The sequence below is a fragment of the Buceros rhinoceros genome, unplaced genomic scaffold (genome assembly GCF_000710305.1).
Source record: "Buceros rhinoceros silvestris isolate BGI_N320 unplaced genomic scaffold, ASM71030v1 scaffold17610, whole genome shotgun sequence".
NCBI lineage: Eukaryota > Metazoa > Chordata > Aves > Bucerotiformes > Bucerotidae > Buceros > Buceros rhinoceros.
In genome coordinates, this window is record NW_010388112.1 from 7,597 (window position 1) to 29,885 (window position 22,289).

The 22,289-nt window shown below is 35.8% G+C and overlaps 1 pseudogene; it reads left to right on the forward strand.

The window, feature by feature from the left end:
* LOC104501203 overlaps positions 1–22,289 on the forward strand; it is a 51,249-nt pseudogene that overhangs the window by 4,621 nt on the left and 24,339 nt on the right.

Sequence of the window (22,289 nt, forward strand, 5' to 3'; positions counted from 1 at the left end):
AGGCTTCTACATACTGCACAATTTATCCTCAGTTGGTGACAGACTTTCAGGAAGGAGAGACAGGAATTCTAATCTTAGAGATTTTAGATTAAAAAGAAACAGGGAAACCAACCTCACCTTGATGAGTCTGTAGCTAATGTTGTTAGTGAATAAAAGAGGAAGTTACACAACGGTTAAATTAATTTGCTTTCGGGAATGTTTGTTACAATATTCTGTACAAAATCTCTTGTGCTGCTGGTCTGTATCACACCTTTTCCGTACGTTGACGTCTGGGAAAACCTGTCCTTCCTGTAGCTTTCGCTCAGATTCTGTTGTAGTGGGAATTCTGCTCACCTGGCTTCAGCCCAAGAGTCTTCGTTCTGCTGTGGAAAGGGGCTTCTATGTAGTGAAGTGGTGGAGAGGCATTTGCGTCTCATTGACAGCTGGTGACAAGTCTGTGTGACATTAAATACGCGTTCACGCACAGGCACCTGCTTACACACACGCACAAATGCTCCCTTTTGAGCATTTTTGAGTTGTTTCCAACAAATAGCTGTTGTACATAAAGGTGCACATTTCTTATAAAAACCAAATAATGAACTAAGATGCTCTATAAAGACAGAGATGTTTTGTAAATTTTGAGAGCGTTCTCTTGTGGCCCATGTGCCTTCTCAGTGATACGCAGCCATATGCTCGGAAGGATAGCGCCAGGGAAAGGTACCTTGGTTAATGACCTGAGGGACATGAAGGTGTTTTTCTAGAGTGACTGTATCCCTTAACCGTAGCAAGTATGTTGTATACATATAAGCAGATCTTTCAAACATGTGGCATTTTCCTTTTCTTAATGTGGAAAGCATAGAAAGATAAGGACTATTTCCTGTGTTCCAGGAAGAAGTGTAAGTTAAAAACCCAATCAAACAAAAACCCAACAAAACCTTATTGAACTACCAATGAATGAAGGAGATTGTATTACTGTTACAGTGAAAGTTTTTAATACCTAGAAGTAAAAGTAATATAAGAAAAATAATCATGCCTTAGACTTGACATGCAACTTCTTAACTTTTAAAACTGGTTGCAGGCAGTAGCAGATTTTCTGGAACAGAATAATAGACAGATGGAGAACATTGTCACCTTGGTGCGAGGAAAGCTGTCTAAGCAGAATCGAGTGAGTCTAGGAGCACTTGTTGTGCTTGACATTCATGCTAGGGATGTTCTTGCACCCCTCGTAAGCAAGAAAGTCGGGTGAGAATGACTTTGAATGGTTAAGCCAGCTCAGATCCTACTGGGAGGTAAGTGATAATACCTCTCAATCCTATTAGAAGGTAATTTCTGTTCCCAGTTTTTCAATCTCTGTTTGCTTGCTCACACAGAGAATGGTTACGCTGCTATGAGAATTTCTGCTGATAAGAGAATACCTATAACCAATCATTTTATGGATTGCTAACTAGAATGACCAGTAGCCAGACACAAACAGGTTTTAATTAAAACTACTTTTTTCATCGCTGCTGAGTCTTGGTATATTTGCTGACTTTGCAGGAGGGTGTCACAGACCACATTTGTTTGCTCAAAGGCTGTATTTTGGTTTTCTGATTCTGCAGGATAGAGAATGCTACGGGGGTGACATTTTTCAGTCAGACATTTTAATCTGACTTATTGCCAATGTTATTTTATTTGTATGTTACATTTACTGGAAAAAATCACAGTCTGCGCTGCATAGTTGTAGCATGCAATATTTTACATTCATCAGGGCAAGATTTCCTGTAATACAGATGACACTGCATGTTAAACTAAAAAACCGATATATGTAGGGAACATACATTGCAGTATCAGACTCATGAGGTTGACCATATCTACAGTTACTGGTTCTGATTACTTCTGCTTACCTTTTAGAAAATCCATTAACTTTCTAAGTAGAGACATAAAACTATTTTACTCTGCAATACGTAGGATCTTTTTTTTTAGATAACAGTTAATGCAGAAAATTATCTTTTCATTCAATATTTTAGTATCTATAAATTAGCAATTTTTAAAAAATTTGAGTCACATCAAAACTAGTGTCTCAGAGCAATCAGTAGCTCAGTCCCACGTAGCTGTTTCTAAGAGCACCGGGCCTGTTAAATTGAGAAATCTGTTGAGTAATGGGTGTGTGTTTTGTTTTTAAGTATTTATTTAATCTATAAAATTAATGCCTTGTGTCTTAGGAATGGCATCTGCAAACAAAGATGATTAATGCTGGACTGAGGAATGGATACAAATACCGTGGCAATTCACCTTGGCTGGTTATTACTCCACTTACAGACAGATGTTACTGGTAAAACTGCAAGTCGCTAAGGGTACCATATGAGCAAGAATTTATTTAGTTGAGATATTTTAATTAGTCCTGAGGATAGATGACTCCAGCATTGGAGTTTGGACCAAAGACTTTTTTAATCTAGCCTGTAATTAATTTAAAACTTAGTCTTTACTGTTCCTTCCTAGCAAATGTAGTGAGCATTTGGGTTTTGATAGTTTAGACCAATGAAAGTTTCTGCCAAGTCTACTGCTTGAAATGATAGTATTTGTATATATTGTGTATTCAAGATCTCAGAGTACCTTATAAGTATTCTTATGAAATAGGTAGGTGCTAGTAGTGTCCTTTTTGTTAGAAAATTTGGATTTTCATTTAAAACATGTGCAAAACAGTGAATTGAATGTGGGCCACGTAGTCTTTCTTATCCTTAGTTGATCTCTATGGAGCTGAGCTGGACAAAATGATCTGTAACTTGCTTCCAATCACGCTTTTTTTCCTCTTCCCTCTAAAAGAACTAGTATCCAACTGATCAACGAAATTTTATTTTTGATTACGATACCAATCGCTTTTCTGGAAGATTTTTACCATCTTGAAGATGATCGTTGATTTGAACTGAATAATGTTTAGTTCTGGGAACTCTAGCAGCTATACTGGGACTACACCTGGATTTTATAATTAGGGGCATTGTGGTGAGTAAGGTGAGGAGGAGACATTTGTGATGAATCAGGTGAGCTCCTAACAGAAATAATGCCACAGAAAATTGTAAATTACTTGCAAGTCTTGCAAGACTATCACTCTAAATTTTTGTCAACGACATAGTGTTTTAATTTTTTAGCTGGGCAAATGTGACAAAGTTGCTGTACTCATTTTTTTTAAATTGTGTTTTTGCCATGCTTGTATGTTTGCTGTTCACCTAGCTTATAACTCTTTCCAAGATGTTACCTGTTTTCCCTTTTCTTGAAGTGTTACATTTCCCTCTGAATATTCACTCTGATATAATAAAATGTATGTTAGAATGAATCATAATTTAATACAGTCAGAAAAAGAAGTGGTTAATCATACTCTTTTATAAACACACTTGTTTTTTCTTTTGAAATAGTGTAATAATTCCTATGTTTTCTATTTCATGAAGGGAAACAAAGAAAGATTATGTGTATCTGTGGGAGAAAAGCAGGCAGAACAGGCAGGAAATGATGCCGAACTGCTGATTTCTGAGTTCAAGTTCATAAGCAATAGGGCTGCCTTTGGAAGGAACGAGAGATTTTTTCTTAAATCAGGGACAGATTTTCCTTATATTTTAAGGCTATAGTAAGCAGGTGCTCACATGAGTGTTTACAGTGTGCCACTTTTGCTTGTCATTCATTCCTGTAGAACAGCGGGTTTCAGCCACCTGATCACTGATGTGTGCAGTTTAAATGTCATATTTAGTCACAAGGAGAGAAGAAAGGAGCAGTTAAGTTTAATCAAAAAGTAAAATTAGATATCTTTAAGTGTAAACCACCCCCCCCCAAACTAAACCAAACCCAAAACCCCACCCTCAAGTGAACTTTGTAATGTCATTTTTTACATCAATCTCAGAAATTCACCCAGACAGTCATATTTATTTCTTAATTGTGAGAAAAATGGGATAGAGAGACAAAAGGGCTTGGTCTGTTGTAACCCCTGTAAGAATAGAACTTGGGTCCCTTGGTTGACTGCCTAATGTCCCGTTCACTGACTTCCAAAAAACCTCCGTTCTCATTTATTAAGCCACTGTTCAGTATTGAAATGAGACTCCAACTGCATATGATAGAGTTTGGGTAATTGTCTTTAGATACTTTTAAGCCATCTTTCAAATGCAACATGTATAATGGCTTTCCTGCTGTCAATTGATGAAATTTTTATAAAGATTTAATAATGTATAACTTTAAAATTCAAGTGGCGTAATAAATTGCATGTTTGGTGTTAACAAATTTTATTACTTTTGTGTCTTCAGGGCAGCCCCTGAAGAAGAACACAAAGTTCAGATCACTGTTATAAATCCCAAATCCATAACAAAGGGGCAGCTATGTGGACAGTTCCATCCAGTGTCACGTGAATGGTCAGATGGCATCCTGGCACTGAGCTTCAGAGCATTTGCTTCTTCCCTGGTAAGCACTTAACAGGCTTAGAGCATTTTGGGAAATGACTTCTCAGTTTATACATTTTAGATTTTAATTCTGTGTGGTTTGCACAACCATTGTAGGATTCACATGCTTAAATCATTTGAAAGCAGAGGCTTCAGGTTGACTTGATTGCGGTACGCTCCATGAAAAGTACTTTTTGGATGCTGGTGAATTAATTGTTGTTTCAGGAGCCCTTCTGTGAAGATAAAGGGGTTTTTCGCTTGTTTGCATATGTTATAAATGAATGATTAGTTAATCTTTCTACCATACCGTCATTCCTTATTTTGTCTGATTATGGCCCACCATCTCTGGTGTTTATGTATATGGCATTCTCACGTTTATTTTGGAAGAAACTGCTGTCTGAATGTGACTTATGGCTGACCTTCCATTAAAGTCCATTGAAATATTTTCACTGAGTATAATAAAAGATGCATCTATCTGACAGATACTTTTCTTTTTGCTAGTCACTGCAGTATCAGACTCTTTACCCCTATAAACCTAAATAAATTAATAGTATATTGAAGTTGATCAGTGCGAAGTTCACCATCTCCAATAACATTTGCAGAACAGCACAACTGCTTTGTATTTTCCTGTAAGAGACATGGTGGATACGTTTGACTTCTCACTTACGTTATAAAATCCCAGACATATTAATTACATTTAGATATTACCATAGTCCTTAAATTAGTCCTATTGATTTTCATGGTAAGTGTGCAGATATTCTATAATTAACTTCTATAATTAACTGCAGTATATGCTTTAAAATTATAAAACTAAATTGTGGACATAGATAGTGATTACAAGAAACTACTTGTGAACAGAACTGCATGCTCAGAGTATTTTCAGTTATTGTTTATGGAAAATAATTTCAGTCTAAAATATTTATTTTACAGTAAACATAATAAAACACATTGCAAATATGTGACTAAAAATATTTTCTGCAAACTAGACTCCAGACAGAGAATGGCTGGGGTTTGGTGGTCCTGTGGATGCAGTGTGGATTGAGAATACGACTGCTGTGCTTGACGATAATAAAAAGTTGTGCCTTGTGAGTGGAGAGATCATCACGATGTCACAGCAAATGAGCCTTAGTTTTGAACCAGTGGATTTAGAAGTGGCCTCTCCTGCGACTGTAAGTACTTTTCTTTGAAAGAGTGCACAAAAGACTAAAACACTTATTAAGACATCCAGTCAGGATTGCTCAAAACAACAAGAGAAGAAATGCTCATGCCCTAGAATTAAACCAGCAAAAATGCGTGCTGCTACTACTGTGGAAAAGTCTGGTAGGGAACCAGTTTTTCTGCTCAGATGCTACCATGGCAATTCCGTGCACTGGAAAACAGGCTATGTGAGGGGAGATAGGGCAAAGCCATTACTGCATTTTTAGCTAATGAGATTCTCTAATTAAATCATAAGAGAGAGGAAGAAGCTGTTCCTCTGAGCAGCACAAAATTGATTCTGTTTGTCCTTTTTTTCCTCCAGTATGTCTTTTTGTGAAAGATTTTATTTCTGCTAATTGCTCCAGTGCAATCAGCATGAAGCCTGTGTAAACTCAACCGTTTTGCAAAGGGAGCAAAACTTGAAAGTTTTATAAACACATAAAATAAATTTGGCTTCATGGTCTTGAATCTGTTATCTTTCCTTCCTTTTGTGCAATAAAAATTAACTAACTAAGGATTATTTAACTTAGTTTTGTTTCTAACTTTTCTGAAATAATTTTGAAGAAAAGAAATGTTAAGACTGGAAGGAGATCTGTTGAAAAAAGACTGTTCCTGGAATATTGATGCCAGAAATATAATAAAGCACAAGTAAAATATTTGTCTATAATGAAGAATATGACTAGTTTCTACTGTCCAGTTCATTTCTTATGTAATATGCCTATTAGAGTTCTCTTAGAGATAGCTTACTACTTAATAATTGCAAATAAAATAAAAACGGTTAAAAAATGTCTGTTCGATTGCTGTTTGCTGAAGTGTTAAAACATTTTTTTATCTGTGTATATAGTTTAACTTCCTCCTCTTCACAATCATTCCAGAATTTTCTTTTAAATAATTTGAACAAAGAAGTCTACAAGCCACTGCTCATTAACTTTTCAGCACAAACTACAGCAGCTCAGACTCCAAATATTATAATGTCTAAGCTGGGTAAAAGGAGAAGAGGACATTTTTGACCTCCTCTTGGGAAAAGAATGGTAACTGATGTATTTCTGTATGTAAATAAGTCTTGGGGTGCAAACAAATATATAAATGCATTATTTTCTCCAGCATCACAGGTGACATCAGGGAAGGATGCTCAGTTTGAAATAAGCTGTCAGAGTTCTAATTCTTCTAATTTGGTTCCTCGAATTTCTCTTCTTCCTCCTTCCTTCTCCCAGTAATATGCAAGTTCAAAGGATCTCTGAGTGCTCAGAAGCTCAAGAAGGATATTACTGTAGGTGTCTTTTTCTTTTTTTTTTCTTTTACTACAATGAGCCAATCCTTTTCTCCTCTGCCTAGAAGAGTTGCAATGAGACTGGTAATTGAAATCTGAGGAGTTTCCATTAAGTCTCTTTTTTTTTTTTTTTCCAACCCAGATTAAGGAAAAAATTAGCTCTTAAGGAAAAATTGAAAATTATTATGTTCTTAGGAGGTTCCCTTAAAGTCCTTTTTTTTTTTTTTTCCAACCCAGATTAAGGAAAAAATTAGCTCTTAAGGAAAAATTGAAAATTATTATGTTTAAAATGCAGTGATAGATGTGTATGATTTAATACCGGTACCTTTAGAATGCCTATAGACTTTTATGCCTTTTATATGTGCAGCCTTCATTTTTTTCTTATTTTCAATATTTCCTAGCTATTATTTAATAAATGCTTGTTATCAAGAGCAAAAATGTGTTAATGTTAGAAGTTCTTGAAGAAGTATTATTTAAAGTGTTTTAAGGTCTTCCCCTGTCTCCTCTCTAAGCTATTCTTTTAAGATGTATTTTGGCCTAGTCTTAAAAATGTAGTGACACTTTGAAGGGATACATTTTGTCTTGATCTGTATTACTGAAGAACAAACCATTTCAGAATGTTGCCCAAATTGCAGTGATAAATAAGATACAAGATCCATGATCTAACCTGTTTTTCTTTTGTCCAAATTTCTAGCAGTTAAAGAATGGGAAGAAAGGGGGATAAAATGCATAAATGTGCTTCTAGAACTTGCGTCTGTTGCATTAGGTTAAGTGTGTGAAGATGTTTCCTGAACATACTTCAGGAGCAGCAGTGCCAAGAAATATGTCATGTGTAATAGATTTAAAAACAGAACCATGGTCTCACTGAATTTTGAGATTTTTTGGGGCCTTCTTGACTCCACCTTTCTTTTTTTCCAAGAAACACCATGTAACTAGCACAGTAAGGTTTAAATAGCATACCAACTTTCATTAAATACACTCAGAAATAAGAAGCACAGTTTTTCTCTCCTCTACAGGTACGTTTTATAATGGTTATGGTGCTGCACAGTTACTTAAATTTGTTTTTTATTTAACTCAGCAGCATTTCCATTAAAACCTTAGTGCCGCTTTTCAAAAACAGGTATTCATGTATATTACTCCCATTAGTTTTAATGGGAGTGAATTGACATGCACTGTTTCAAGAGAAATGGTGGCATATATTCAGTAAAATAAATAAGTGCAAAATCCTTTATGTTTTTCTTTTCAGGTTGTATTTGTAGATGATGTTAATATGCCAGAACGAGAGGTCTGTGGTGCTCAACCACCTGTTGAATTACTACGGCCGTGGTTACGTCACTGGAATTGGTATGACCTTAAAGACTGCTCAGTGACTAAACTTGTTGACGTTCAGATTGTGTATGTGCATTGGGGCCACCAGGTAAGAGATGTGCTTTTATTTTTTCCTCTTTCTTTCGTTTCCAAAGGCCAAATGCTTACTGATGCACAGTTTTACAATGTGGATCTTCATGGCTAGGGATAGGACTCAAGGAACCCTTTTCTTGCAAGAAACATGAACAGTGGTCGTAGTAGAGTAGTTGAGGAGCAGCAGAGATACTACACAAGCCTGCCAGGAAGAAATACTGCTTTTCAGGAAGACAAGAATGTATCTTCAAAGTATTTATGAAATCCCTTTGATCTAATGAAACCCTCCATAGGCCTTTCAAGAAAAAAATTGACTGAATATTTTCTAAATACCCAAAGTGATGTTCTTAAGCAGATAAACCTTACTTTATTTGGCCGAAAAAGAAAGGAAGTAATGCATATTATGTAAAGAGGTCATTTTATTCCTGATACCCTGCATGCACATTGACTATAAAAGCTATTTATTTAAAAAAACACATTTACAGTGTTTAATCAGGCTATGATTGGTGATTTCCTTCTCTTTCTTGCTTCAGCTTCCCTGGGCTTACCTCCTTTCTTTTGTGGAGTTGTTTACTCACACTCAGGAACATGCCAGTTCTTCTTCGCTGACAGCAGTTTTGTGTTTGGGACAGCGATGTATGTCTGTGGGATGGGGCGGGTGGGTGGTGGGGTGTGTGCGTGTGTGTCCACTGCTGTTTCACCTCTCCGGTTTCCCAAAGAAGCAAACCTGCTTCTTGTCATCATTTGAGTTTAGTGGCAGTGTTTATCCACAGTTCAAAGCACTTGATCTAAGTATCAGCCTGTGCAGAAGGAAGCGTGAAATTATTTTAAAATGTTACGTCAATTTAAAGATCAGAAATAGCCAAATCTTGGAGGTGCATTTTCTGTAAAGCATCCTTTCATGCTGTTACTGTTCCAGAGTGATAGTGTAGAAGTGACTTTCAACTGCTCTGAAATTAGGTCAAATTTTCCTTTCTCAGCAGAATTTTATAGCTAATCTTTTTCCAAGTACTTTTCTGGTTGAATGGTGAAAATGGACTGATCAAATGTACAAGTTATGGCCCTAACTATTTGTGTCAAATATCACAGTTCAGCTTCAGGCTGAATGATTTATTTTAGTAGCTTTGTACAGGGAGCTACTTCTAGAACTCACAAAATTGTATTTTCCTTCCCAGTCTGTGTTTAATAAGAAATTAAAATCTGAAATCTGTACGTGTATATGGTACTATTGGAGCAAATATAAAGCTATTGAAAGAACATTTAAAGCTATTTTGTTAAAGTTAGGTTTAAAATTTATGTTAGGAATGGATTATCTTTTGAGGAAATTCATATTTATATCCCAGTAGCTTTTGTAATTTTGCCATCAGCAGGTATGTAACTTCAAGAAATGTTGTAAACTGCTGTGTCTGAGAGATGGATGACTTTAGTTGAGGTAGAAGGAAGCAGGATGAATAACTAGCTTATTTAGCATAAAATACTGAGATTCCTCAGCAGATACTAGTACTGCATATACAGTTAAATGTAGACAGTCACCAGTTCTGCTTGCAGTATCAGGTGGGTGACAGCTCCAGGCCAGGAGTCTTAGTTTCATTCGTGCAGGGTCATGCCAGAGCTACAAAGTCAGGGGTTTTAAAAGAATTTACCGTGCTAATTTGGTTGCCCTTAGCTATGTTCCAGATGTTAGGAGATTGCCAACTTTTCAGCTACTTTTTTGAGATTTGCTACTGTAAGAAGGTTGAACACTGTGCAGCAGCTTAACCCCTGAATTCCAAACAGAAGGAGCTAGTATCCAATAGATTGCTTTATGTCCCCTTATTTCCATACATAGATTTATTGTCCAAATCACAATCTAGTAATAAAAGCTACTAATTCTAGTACTGGAATAAAGTTTAAACTGAATAAAGTATACAGAGTTGCTTGACAAGGCTTATTTCATCGGGGTGCTTTGAAAATCAAGAACATGGGTTTGGAGTTTATAATACAAGTTTTATTTTATAACAGAAGCGTAGTGAAAATAGTGTCCTCTCTATCTATAAATTGATAATTTATTTTACAGACTATTGGTTACAGGAGAACAGGTTGACACTGAACAGCATGTTGCTTCCATTAGGTTTATGACAAGGTGTGGTACTTCTCAATGCGAGCCTGCTGGCTGAATCAAAGATGAATATTAGAAAAAAAATTGCTAGGTTTTTACAGATTTATTTTCATTTTTTCTGACAGTTATACTGTTAACACTGCCTAATATTTAGCCGGTGGTCAAAACCCAGTAACACCATGATTCTTGTGAAATAAAGTCACTATTAATGAGTTTGACGGATCACAATTTACAATTTTTTTCTAGAATCTTAGACTGTCATCTAACAGTATGGTAAGTGACCTCTATGTATTAGGAGAAATCAAAGTCAGTGTTTGAATGATGGTAATAGGAAGTCCCCCAAGATATGTTTGTAGGACATGGCATCGTTTATATCCTATGTTTGTTACTCCACAGAAGTAGGGCTCGTCTTTAAAATATTCCAATGGTAAAGTTCTTGTTCTGAAGTTTCTGACAGAGGTTTAGATTAGCTGAAGCTAATTCAGTTAGTTGAGATATTTCTGTAATACAGTGTTCTTTTTTTATAATAAATAAGATTAGAATTTGATTATTAGTCATTTTTCAAAGAATAGAAGCTGGAAGCTACTCTTAAATTTCCCCTGGTTCGAGAAGTCTTACTCTTTCCTTGGTTTTTCACTGCTGCATAATTTTTAATTCCATTGTTAGAAATGGACTTTCATTGTCCATTAACTTTCCAATAACTTGTCCATTGTCCAGTAACTTTCATTGTCTATCCATTCTGGCAGCTAAGCCCCAAAAGATGCTCATATCCTCTTTTCAGACCAAGTTTGTGATTTGACAGCTTCTGATGCTTTGAGGGACAAAGGTTTCAGAAGACAGCAAGGACTATTTGCCCTGAGTTCGCTGTTGCTGAAGTTAGTCATAAAAATGATGGGGGGAAAAGGTATAATTAGCTATCTAACATAGCCAGATTTGTCAGCATGTTCCACAGTTGCTAGATGTGATTTGCAGAGTTAATCTGTTAATCCAGTGAGAGAACTAAGATTTGTAAAACTGCCTGTAAGAAAGTATAATCATAGAACTTAAAAATGGGTATGAACTTATAAGCAAATCAGTGTACATATATAATTTATTAATTCACATGCTAGTATGATGGAAATACAAGAATTAACTCTGTTCTTACACCTTTTCTACCTTGTCAGTTGTAGCTTTCCGTCACAATATGTAGAACTGACTCCATAAATTATTAATAGAACCATGTGTATTTATAAAGCAGCTATGAAGAACCTGCTTCCTACCCCAGCCAAATCTCACGACTTGTTCAACCTCCATGACTTTACACACGTTTTTCAAGGTGTTTGCCTGTCAAGGACTGAAACAACCACATCTTCAGGAATGCTAAAACATCTCTGGGTTCATGAGGTAAATCACCTAATACAAAGAAATGGTATTTATTGTAAATTAGAAAAAGATGTGGATTTGTGTATTGATCTTTTTGTAATGCCCTCTCCTGTGGGTTAATAGCTGTGAATTGGTATCATACCCATGAGAAAGGATTTTGTGTACTGTATGGGCAGAGGAAATCAGACTTTGTCAGAGTATGTATCATATCCTAGTAGACAAGTTGATCGTTGATACCTTCGCTTTCATGTGATTATTTAGTCCCTGTTTGCTGCTTTGGATGCCTGCATAGTCCTTTCCATTTCTTCTCTCCTTCCTACAAAAACCCCAAAGCAGTGGTGAGAAGAAAGGAAAGTAGTCCTGCATCACTGGAAATTTTGAGTGATTTAAAGTTTGGTCCACACTTTCAGTGGGTTTCGGTTTGGGGTTTTTTTTACTTCTGGGCTGCCTTAGAAGTTCTTGAGCCTACTGTCTTCAGAAAATGTTTCCTGTCTTTCAGTCATAATAGGATAGACACACTGAAAGAGCTTAAGTGAGACACAAGGAAACTTTCTTGTTTTAAATATAAAGTTAAAAACAAGAGGAAAAAGCCCCATATAGGTGATATCTGCTCCTTGGGTGTATTTCCTGGATTAAAAGAAAGCAGGGTCATTGATAATTGTTGGTTTTTAATTATTTAGCTATAGTTTCTAGAACCAACTCAGCATAAAGGGACCATGGAAGCAATCTGTGATTGCTAGTGATAATCTAGTTTGTCATCCTTCCCCAGAGCAAGATCACATAAAGAAAGGAACAACGGTAACTTTTGAAGTGTTTTTTCTTATAAATTTCTTACAATTCTGGAAGGATTAAGGATGTTCAGACTTCCAGGCAACCTACTGATGTTCTTCACTATCTTTTTCATTAAAAACATTTTCTAATATCCAGCTGCAGTCTTCTTTTTTGAAATACAAACCTATAAGTTATCCTATCTGGCTGTAGTGGAAGGACCACCATGTTTCCTTCCTCTCTGCAGCAGTCTTTTGTGCATTTTCTGTAATAACCTTGGTAAATATGTATATATAAATGTATATGGTTGTGTGTGGGGGGGCATATGTATTTCCATTTGAATTTTCACTTTACTTCAGAAGTAATATTACTGGGCTCAACTGTTCAAATTAATGCTAAGTATCTATTTTGGGTTTTTTTCTAGATAGTGAAGTCTAAGATAGTTTACATTTTAGAGCCTTTTTCAGAACTGTACTTGTTTCATCTTGTTTAAAAGAAGTATAAATTCAAGAGAAGCAACTATTACAACAATTAAAGGAACTATCAAAACAATTTTATTTCTATTATACAGGTTCTTAAAGTTCTTACAGGTTCACTTTAAGAACCATTGCTTGGTGGACAATCCTGGCTGGGTTTGGCTTGTTGAATTTACCCAAGAATTAGTGAAAAAGGACTTGCATGAAGATTTTCATGAACTTTTCCAGAACCTGGACTTCAATAATGATGGCAGAGTGAAAGAAGATGACTTACATAGCTTAATGTTTTGAGATTTTCATGACCTTAAGAGAGAGGATACTATACACAGGGAGATTAGTGATGTGGATCAGTTGACAGTAATTGTAGAGAGTCACCTTGAAGAGTTTAATAACATAAGCAAAAAGCCAGTGCAGCATGTCTTGTTCCGATTTGCTATGGAACACATACGTAGAATCATACAAGTAATTTCTCTGTGCCTCAGTAACTTTGATCTATGAGATGAGGTAAAGATACTTTTTGGAAAAATGTTTTGAGATTTATGAGCATGAGTTACTGAATAAGAGAAAGATATTTATCCATTTTAATCGTGGGCTCAAGATGCATTAGAAGCTGTTGCCTCTCACTTCTTGGAAGATGTCAAAATGTCATAAGAAACTCGAAATGGGTTTATTGGTATGTGTAAAAGCTTTCATACATCTGCCATTGTTTTATCTGAATTATACCATGCAGAGCTTCAAAGATGTAGCTATGTTACACCTACTTCATACTTGGAATTGACCTTCACTTTTAAAAGTCTACTTGAAAAGAAACACATTTAAGGATTTACGATATGACCTTTCCTAGAGGAACTCAAGTTAAAAAAAAAATTATTTTCTATCTCTTATAGCTAATTTGAACAAAACAAGTGAATTATTTTTAGATAATTTAAATTGACAGAATGGTAGATGGGTAAAATGTACTCATAGGAGACCTGCTTCCTAACTGGGCAAAAGATCTGACTTAATACTCTCAAAATACACCTGCAGTAGACCACTTCTAGCATCCCTGGTGATGTTGCTGTATGTTGATTATGTATATTATGCTACCAGAGTAATTAATGCAGCCTGTTTACTCCATGGTTCTCTGGAGGATGTGGGGAAGATGCCATCTGGGAAATCAGCTTCCAAGTTGCTAAGTGTCATTGACTTGCTAGCAGGGGTCAGCAGTGCTGTGCCTGTGCAGAAAGGACTCTGTATGCACCTGAGTTTCTGTTCTGTTCTCGTGGCTGGGGAATTGATAAGACGCTACCATAACAATTAAGACAAGTGCCTAATTTGATCAAGAGGCTGTGTGAACTGCTGCATGCAGCAAGAAATTCCAGGAATAAAGAATACAGTTTCGATTGTAATGATCCAATTCCTCGGAATTTCTTGATGCTGACACTGTTGGCTGTTCCCAGAGCCATTCACATTCTGCTGCTAAAAAAATTTTCTCCATTATAGCAATCCTATTTCAACCTCACCTCAGCTAATAATTTTCATGAGTGTATCCCTATCTCCTCCCTCTCCTTTTCCAGTCTGTTACTACTGTGCCATCTTGATTTTGTAGCTCCTGCCAACAGATGCAGAAGCTTAACAATCACTTATTTACCTGAAAGTGATCACTTTTCTATTTCCCAATCTCTGAGTATACGTGATAGAACAGTTAAAGACTATGGCTCAAGTAATCGCTGCTATGATTACTATTTGTTGACCAAATCAATGATGATTGGCAGAGCAGTTGAGTATTCATAGCAGTAAGAAATTTGGGGAATGGATCCCAGTAAATGAAGAGATCAAGTACTACTAAAATGTCTTTATTATGAAGTACTATTTATTTTTAGTAAGGTGATGAAAATGAAAAGAAGATATGAAGTTGGCTTGGAGAAACTGAACTCTGCTGCGTCTCAAGTAGCTTTGATGCAGTCCGAGGTGGAGGCTTTGCAACCTCAGTTACGGGAAGCTAGCAAGCAAATTGACAAGAGGGTCGTTATTCAAAAAGAATCTTTGGAAGTAGCAGAAACTGAAAAAGTCATGGAAACTGATGAAGCAGCAGCAAACAAGCAGGCTGTGGCTGCAAAAACCCTCGAAGATGAATGTGATGCTTATGTAGCATGAGCCATGTCTTATTCAGAAAGTGCTCTGGCTGCCCTTGACACTCTCAGTGTGCAGGTAGGGCTGACAATGCGTATTTACGCTGGGGAGGGATTCAGATTTACAGAAGCATGGACTATCTGCCTGCTCAGACCTGACATTATATTTACACAGTATTATAGTTCAGAAGCTTCTTGAAATCCTTCTGGCGTAAAAAGGAAAATATTACTCTGCCTTTATTTTCTAGTGAAAAAGCGGTAACGCTACACTTTTATGGACCATAAGATCAAATATTATTCTAGATATTTCAGAATTCATAGTTATAAAAATATTTTGACTCAACAATTGAGAAGTTAGAAAATGTATGCTTTTTACTGTCTTGTTCAGAACCTGCCAGCCTGTCAACATAATATTTTTGTATCTGGTCTTTGAGATATATATATATTTTTCTTTGTTGTTAATACCAGTCTTAACATTTCTCTCTCTTTTGTGGCATAAATGGAGATTTCCACAACTCAAAAGATACATCTTTCTATCCATATTGGCAAGGTTTTAGACCTCAAAGAAATCATGGGCAAGTTCTCAAAATCTAACACTTGATTGGCAAAATAAACAGGAGAATCTAGACATCCTTTAATTTACTGGAGTATGTGTTCTCTGGGAAAAGCTCTTAGAAAGAATATTTGAATTGCCATCCAGTTTCTCTTTGGGATCAGTAAGTGAGATTGTTCTCCAAAAACCTTTAGTTTACAAGCTCTTGCTTAATTAATTGTACAGATGTGTGCAGAAGCCTTTCATTCTTTTGTATTATTATTATTATGTATTTGCAGTTAAAACTTTGCTTATTCATTTCCTGCTATTTATTATAATGTCAGTACTTCTTACCCAATAGTTTTCATCCTTTTAGCTGCCCCTTCCTTCATCAGGCTCACTCTGGGAGATTAATAACTGACCAGAATACTAATTGATTTATTTTCTGTACTTGGAGAGCATAGACGTTCAGTTCTGGGTTGCAGGCAGCTTCTATCTTGTTATCTTAAATCTAGTAATCCACTGCTGGTGTGATCCTGTAAACCTGGAAGTGCTGCGTTAGAGCTTGACCTGAAGGGTAGCGCACAGTGCTGGAACATCGGAACCCTGTGAATGAGGTGCAATGCCCACTGCTGAATTACAAGCAGAAAAAGTACAACTAGAAATTAATTACAGGTAAGAATTTTTTGTCTCCTGTAAAGTGATTGGTCACTAGATTGCAGATATTTTTGTGTGGATGTCAGTGTTAGTTTAGCATGCACAGTGCCTTAAAGGACTGGAAAAGATAAGAAAAAATGAAATTAAAAATTTGCAAATAGAAAAAGGTGTATATGTATGTATGGACTGTGCAGCTTGTGCTATGAACTTGAGATTGTAGTGTATTTAAAATTATCAAGTATGAGAACAGCAAACGTGTATCGAAAAGTATTATCTTGACCTAAAAAGGGTTATTATTTCTGTTGTAATAGAAGAATTAATCCACCTACATTCAGAGCTCTAGAGGTGTTTTTTTAATTTGTACTTTGTACTTAGGTTAAGTCCACGAAGAGTCCTCCTGCTGGTGTCAAGCTTGTAGTGGAAGCTATGTGCATCCTTAGAGGCATCAAAGCAGATAGGATTCCAGATCCAACAGGTTCTGGAAAAAAAATTGAGGATTTCTGGGGTTCTGCTAAGAGACCTCTGGTTGATGTAAGATTTTTTCAGTCTCTTAGTGAATATGTCAAAGACAACATTCCACCAGCTTACATGGCTATCATAAGAAAATGGTATTTTACAAATCCTGAGTTTGTACCAGACAAGATTCTAAATGTTTCCATAGCAGCAGAGGGTCTGCAAATGGGTCACAGCCATGAAGTTTTGAGGCATAAATACACATAGAAATTAAAAAAGGTTCATTTGATTACAGAGAATAGTTTATTTTCACAGAAGAGATGTGAAATTACTTCTTATTAGGGGGAAACTTGTGCAAACAAGCAGTCATAAAGATTCATTCGTGTAAGATAAGGTGAGGAGCCTGATTTTAGTTCTGAGTTCTTCTAAGGTGGCAGGGGAGCAAGTAAAGTTAACTTCCTTTTACCGTGTTGCACAAAATAGAGGCATTAGTGAAGTGTCTGGAAGTCATGTCTGGTAGTCGTGTTAATTCCAAAGGATATTTTTTGTTACACATGGTAGTTGATGTACCGAAAAAGTGTGCTTACTTTTTATGATATTTCTTAATTTGAAACATCTGGAACTCACATTTAACAGTAAATCAGCTTTATTTACAAAATCAGTATTGGAATTTGAAATGGAATCTTCACTCTTGTCTGTAGTTAAAGTCAGCTCCCTGTGCATTTCTCCTGCATCCTGAAACAGTTGGGAAGTGCAAGAGAGGGATAAACAGCACAGTTTGTTAGTGTGGTGTAAATTGGCTGCTATGGTTACCGGAAGAGGGAGAGGATGTAACAGCAGCAAGAGCTGGCATCATTTCCCTCTTACTCTGTGACCGAAATGTGTCTCTACTAGATAGAAAAGAATTCTAACAGAGCTGGATTAAATTTCTGTTAAATCATGTTTGTTAGGTTATAAATATGCCTGGAAAGATGGCTTAGTTAAAACTTGACAACAGAAATCAGAGTATGTATTCATAAGGATGGGGTTTTCTGCAGAAAAGAACGTAACTACTTTCAGGAGACAGTGATCTCTGTAAGGTGTTTTTTCTTCTCTTACGATATGTAGATAATTTCCTTGACTACTAGTATTTTCCTTAGAGCAAACAGAGTTATTTTGAATCACATGTTTTATATTGGTCCTCTTCCTTCATTTGGATGAAAATGCAACTGAATAGATTGTACTGTGCTGATACTGAGATTATTGTTCTTCTTTAAAACATTTCCATTATAATAATAAGGTGCGTTCTTTGTGTTCGATGCAATTACTTAAGAAAACATCTGCACGGGAAGATAATCCTTGAATGCTTTTACTATTTGTAAAATGTCTTTAAAGTGATAATGTCATACAATCAGCAAATTTTTCTTATTCTGAGGTTCACTTATGCAGCAAAAAACTATAGCAAGCAGAACAATTGATTGGTGGCCTTGGGGGTGAGAAAACATGCTGGCATGAGAGTGCTTTGGAACGGGGAAGGCTGTACATAGATTTGACTGGAGATATATTTGTTTCATCAGGAATTGTAGCTTCCCTAGGAGCCTTTACAGCCAGCTACAGACAAGTAACACACAGTGATTTAATCCCTGTATTTTGTAATAATGTAAATTTTATTGATTTTTCTTCTAATATCAAGTTTAGATTTTTAAATTATGATTTAATAGATTTCATAAGTGGAACTGACACTCTATGGTAGGATTTTGCGTTTTGTTTATAAGACTCTTGGAGGAAGTTCTTCCTTTGTTCTACTATAAAATACTTACTGCTGCCTAAAGCACAGAGTCCTTTGGTTGCTTGTCTTCTCTAAAGCAATTGCCAGTAACTTTGTACCTCATGGCTCTGGCTACTCCTATGGCTAAATTCTACAGAAAATTTTTCTAAAGAAAACAGAATTAACTTCTATTTCAGCAGCAGCACAGTTAAGCAAGTTCTAAAAGTGGAGTAATTCTCTACAAAAAAGAGACAAAAGATACAACAGCTCAATAATGTAGTGGATTTGTGCTAACTTTCCAGTAACTTTTAGTGAAATGAACGGAAATTCGGAATACAAAAAGATTTTGACAGGGCAGCTGATTTTAAATATAACAAATTTTGTATATCAAAATTACCCTGAGTTTGAACGTTTTTAAACACCAAAACCCGCCACTGAATTGAGCCGAAGAAATTAATACCCATTTCTTTGAAAATCAGGTCCAGGGTATCAAAAATTGCTAAAAATTAAAAGAGAAAAAAAATCAATGTACCTCATTTGAAATAGAATTTGGATACAAACCTTATTATCAATTTTCCTTCCGTGTATTTCCTTTGTCCATTTTTCTTTATAAATTTTTGTACTGTTCTTTCAAACAATTATCTTCCGCGTAATGTCTAACCTTGTTGTGATGTTACTATTTTACAACTTTATAGAGTGAGAGTTTACGGTGTATTTATAGCATAAACAGTCAGCAGTCCTTAGAATTCTGAATCACATACTTCTGAGCGAGTATTCCCTTCTATGCTTACAAGCTGCATTGTGTATAACACTGCGTTCGAGTAGGTAGGAGTACTTCTGGTGAAACATCCTAAGGGGAGCTGAACTGTGTTCCAGGCAAGGAGATACAGGTGCAGATGATATTCGTAAAAGGCTGACGACTATTCTCTAAAAAGGAATACACAGTGGCTTCATCTGGAAAGTTTCTCTCTGACTGCATCATTTCTTTTTCTGCAGCAGCTGGTGTGGATTCCTGGGGGCTTGTTCTTACTCTCACGATTGTGCAGACACGTATTAGTTCGGGATCTCTTTCAGAAAGTGTTGGATAGCAGAATGAATTTTGTGAATTTCTTCATTTAATCTGCTGCTGGGGTTTTTTTTGTCCCCTGCAGTTTTCATACCTACCTTTTGTAATACCAGCTTTGTTTTATGCAAATTGGTGAGTCCTTCATTCACCACCCCGTGAATGTCTCTAGCCCGTAGGCCTTAATGCTGCATTTCTGAATTTTGTTGCTTGAGGCTTTGCCAGCTGGTGTTTAGTGTAGAACACTACAGAGTATTTCTCTGACCTTATATAAAGTTTTCATAGAAGATTGTGCCTTTCATATGAACAATCTATTTCTATACATCTTCCTTCTTTGGAAGCATTCTTCCTAGTGGAATATTCTTGTTGGTTTGTGTATTTAAAGGTGTGTGTCTTCCTTCCTTCTGTGCTTCATACAAACACTGCAGTAGTTTACACAACTGCACTGAGTTACGTAATACAGAGAATAGTGAAAAACAACTCTGAATGATTCTCAAGTTCGGTTAGGTCCTGACAAGTGCTCATTATGTATGTCCAGAGAGTTAAATAATGAAGATTTTAATATTTCTAGTTAGAATATGTGCATTTGTTCTACAGTCATTTACAGACTAGAAGACTACTGCTGAAATGGTAAATAAAATCATACCAAGGCTCTGACCAAATAAACTTACATTTCCTGTATAGAAATCACGTACAAAGACATTTTTAGAAATCTTACACAGAAGGATGAGTTTCTTTCCATTTGAAGTGATCTTGTATGTAGCAACTGTTATGGGAAATGGGTTGAAAAATACAACGTTTAATAGTTTGAAAATATTGAGACTAGAGAGAACTTCGGTTTGTCTTTGTTTTCTTCTTAGCTAGATGCAAACTAATGAGTGGACACTGCTATGTAAAACAAAAGACATTTCTTGTTCTGATGATTTTTCCTTCACAAATACCCTGGGAGAACATTGCTGGGCTGCTGTCTGACACATTTTCTATTGATAATGGCATCACCATCTCATACGTAAAAAACAACCAACCAACCAAACCCACCAGTGAATAACTTCCATTAAATAGCTTCTTAGAACGTGCTTTTCAGTTATGATTTTTATAGACAGTTTTCTACTGCATATTCAGTTTAACAACCAGAGTTACAGAATTACTATGAAGTTTACATTTAGAGGAAATACTAATAATACTTTTAAACTTTGTAATGTAAATTTTTTCAATATGTGAATTCACTCCTTACTACCAAGGGGTGTTACTTATTGAAGTTAGAGGATATATGCTGGGATTATGATTGTGCATGTAACTTTAAAAAGTAATTACTATATTAATAATTCAATCAGGCAAAACAGTTGACAAATGTTAATGAATCCAACACCTCTACAGTACATCCCAATACTTCACTTTTATAAAGCTTTGATCAAAATTCTCTTTGAACTGATGGAAAGATGATTATCATTTTAAAATTAAATAATGATAGCCTTTAATTTTGAAATGTGAGATACAATCTACCTCAAATGGATTATACATATTACGCCTGTAGTTTATGGCTAGATGAATTTTATATTAGCACCCCAGGAACCATATAAAATGTAGCTCAAGCTTCTTATAACAACTAATTTTTTAAAAACGCAGAATTATAGAGCTATTCAAGGATAATTTACACACACACACAGGGGCTTCTTATGCATCCCCACAAAGCAGGATTGTATCCTTGGTGAAAGCTCCATGTGTTTGGTTGTTATTAGAGAACCACACTGGTTATTCAGTCTTAAAGTCATTTCACATCTGTCACACGGTAAGTCTGAAAGAGCCGAAAATAATTTCATGAAATTATGGAAAGAGATACATACTGTAGGTTTTGGGTGGGGTTTTCTCAAGTCCTAAATTCCTGTTTTAAAATGGCAACAAGCAAAATTATTATGAGCAAATTACATAAATATTGTCTGGTTTAGAATGAATTTAACACAGAAGTTTACAGCGTTCAGTTCACAGTTTGTAAATGCTGTATCAAACTCTTAAAAATCACCTGGCTACATATTCTAGAGCTGTTCAAAGTTTCAGGACTTTTTATATTGGAAGTAAGTGCTATAAAATTAAATGTGATTAAACCTTCTCAGAAGTAAGAAGTGTTATTCTATGTACTGTCTTTGAAAGCGGAAAATTATTTTTTTGTAAACAAAGATCATGAAGATTCATGTGTTTCCTCTCAAATTTGTCAAGGATTATACCTCAGTATGTGCCTACTTTGACTTCATCCTGACACACTTCTGTTTTAACGACAAAAGGGAAAAAAATTGCCTTAAGAAATACTTTGAGGTAAACATTTGAAGAGCTTGTATTTAAATTTTGAAATTCTGTATTTTTCCCTTCAGTAATGCAAGAGGATGGCCACTGATGATAGATCCTCAGGGTCAAATAAATGGAAAAGAAAAGAGGGGAACGAATGGAAAACGGCAGTGTAATCAAACTCACCCACCCTCCTTGGAAAATTGCATTCAGTTTGGCACTCCTGGTAGGTTAATGACTAATGAAAGTGTAAATTACAGAGGAACCTGGAGGGGGCACAATTAGCTAAAAAATGGAACTCAGTGAGTATCAGATATTCTCATAGTTAAGGAAAACAGACATTTTTTTCATGTTTTGAATCAAATTAGTACTATAGTAATTGAAGTCCTCACCCCAGGTTATAAGATACTCTTTAGCACAATATAATTATAATACTCAGATTAATTTGTATCTTTTAATTGCTTTATGAGATTTGCCATTACTTTGTTTTCATGTTAC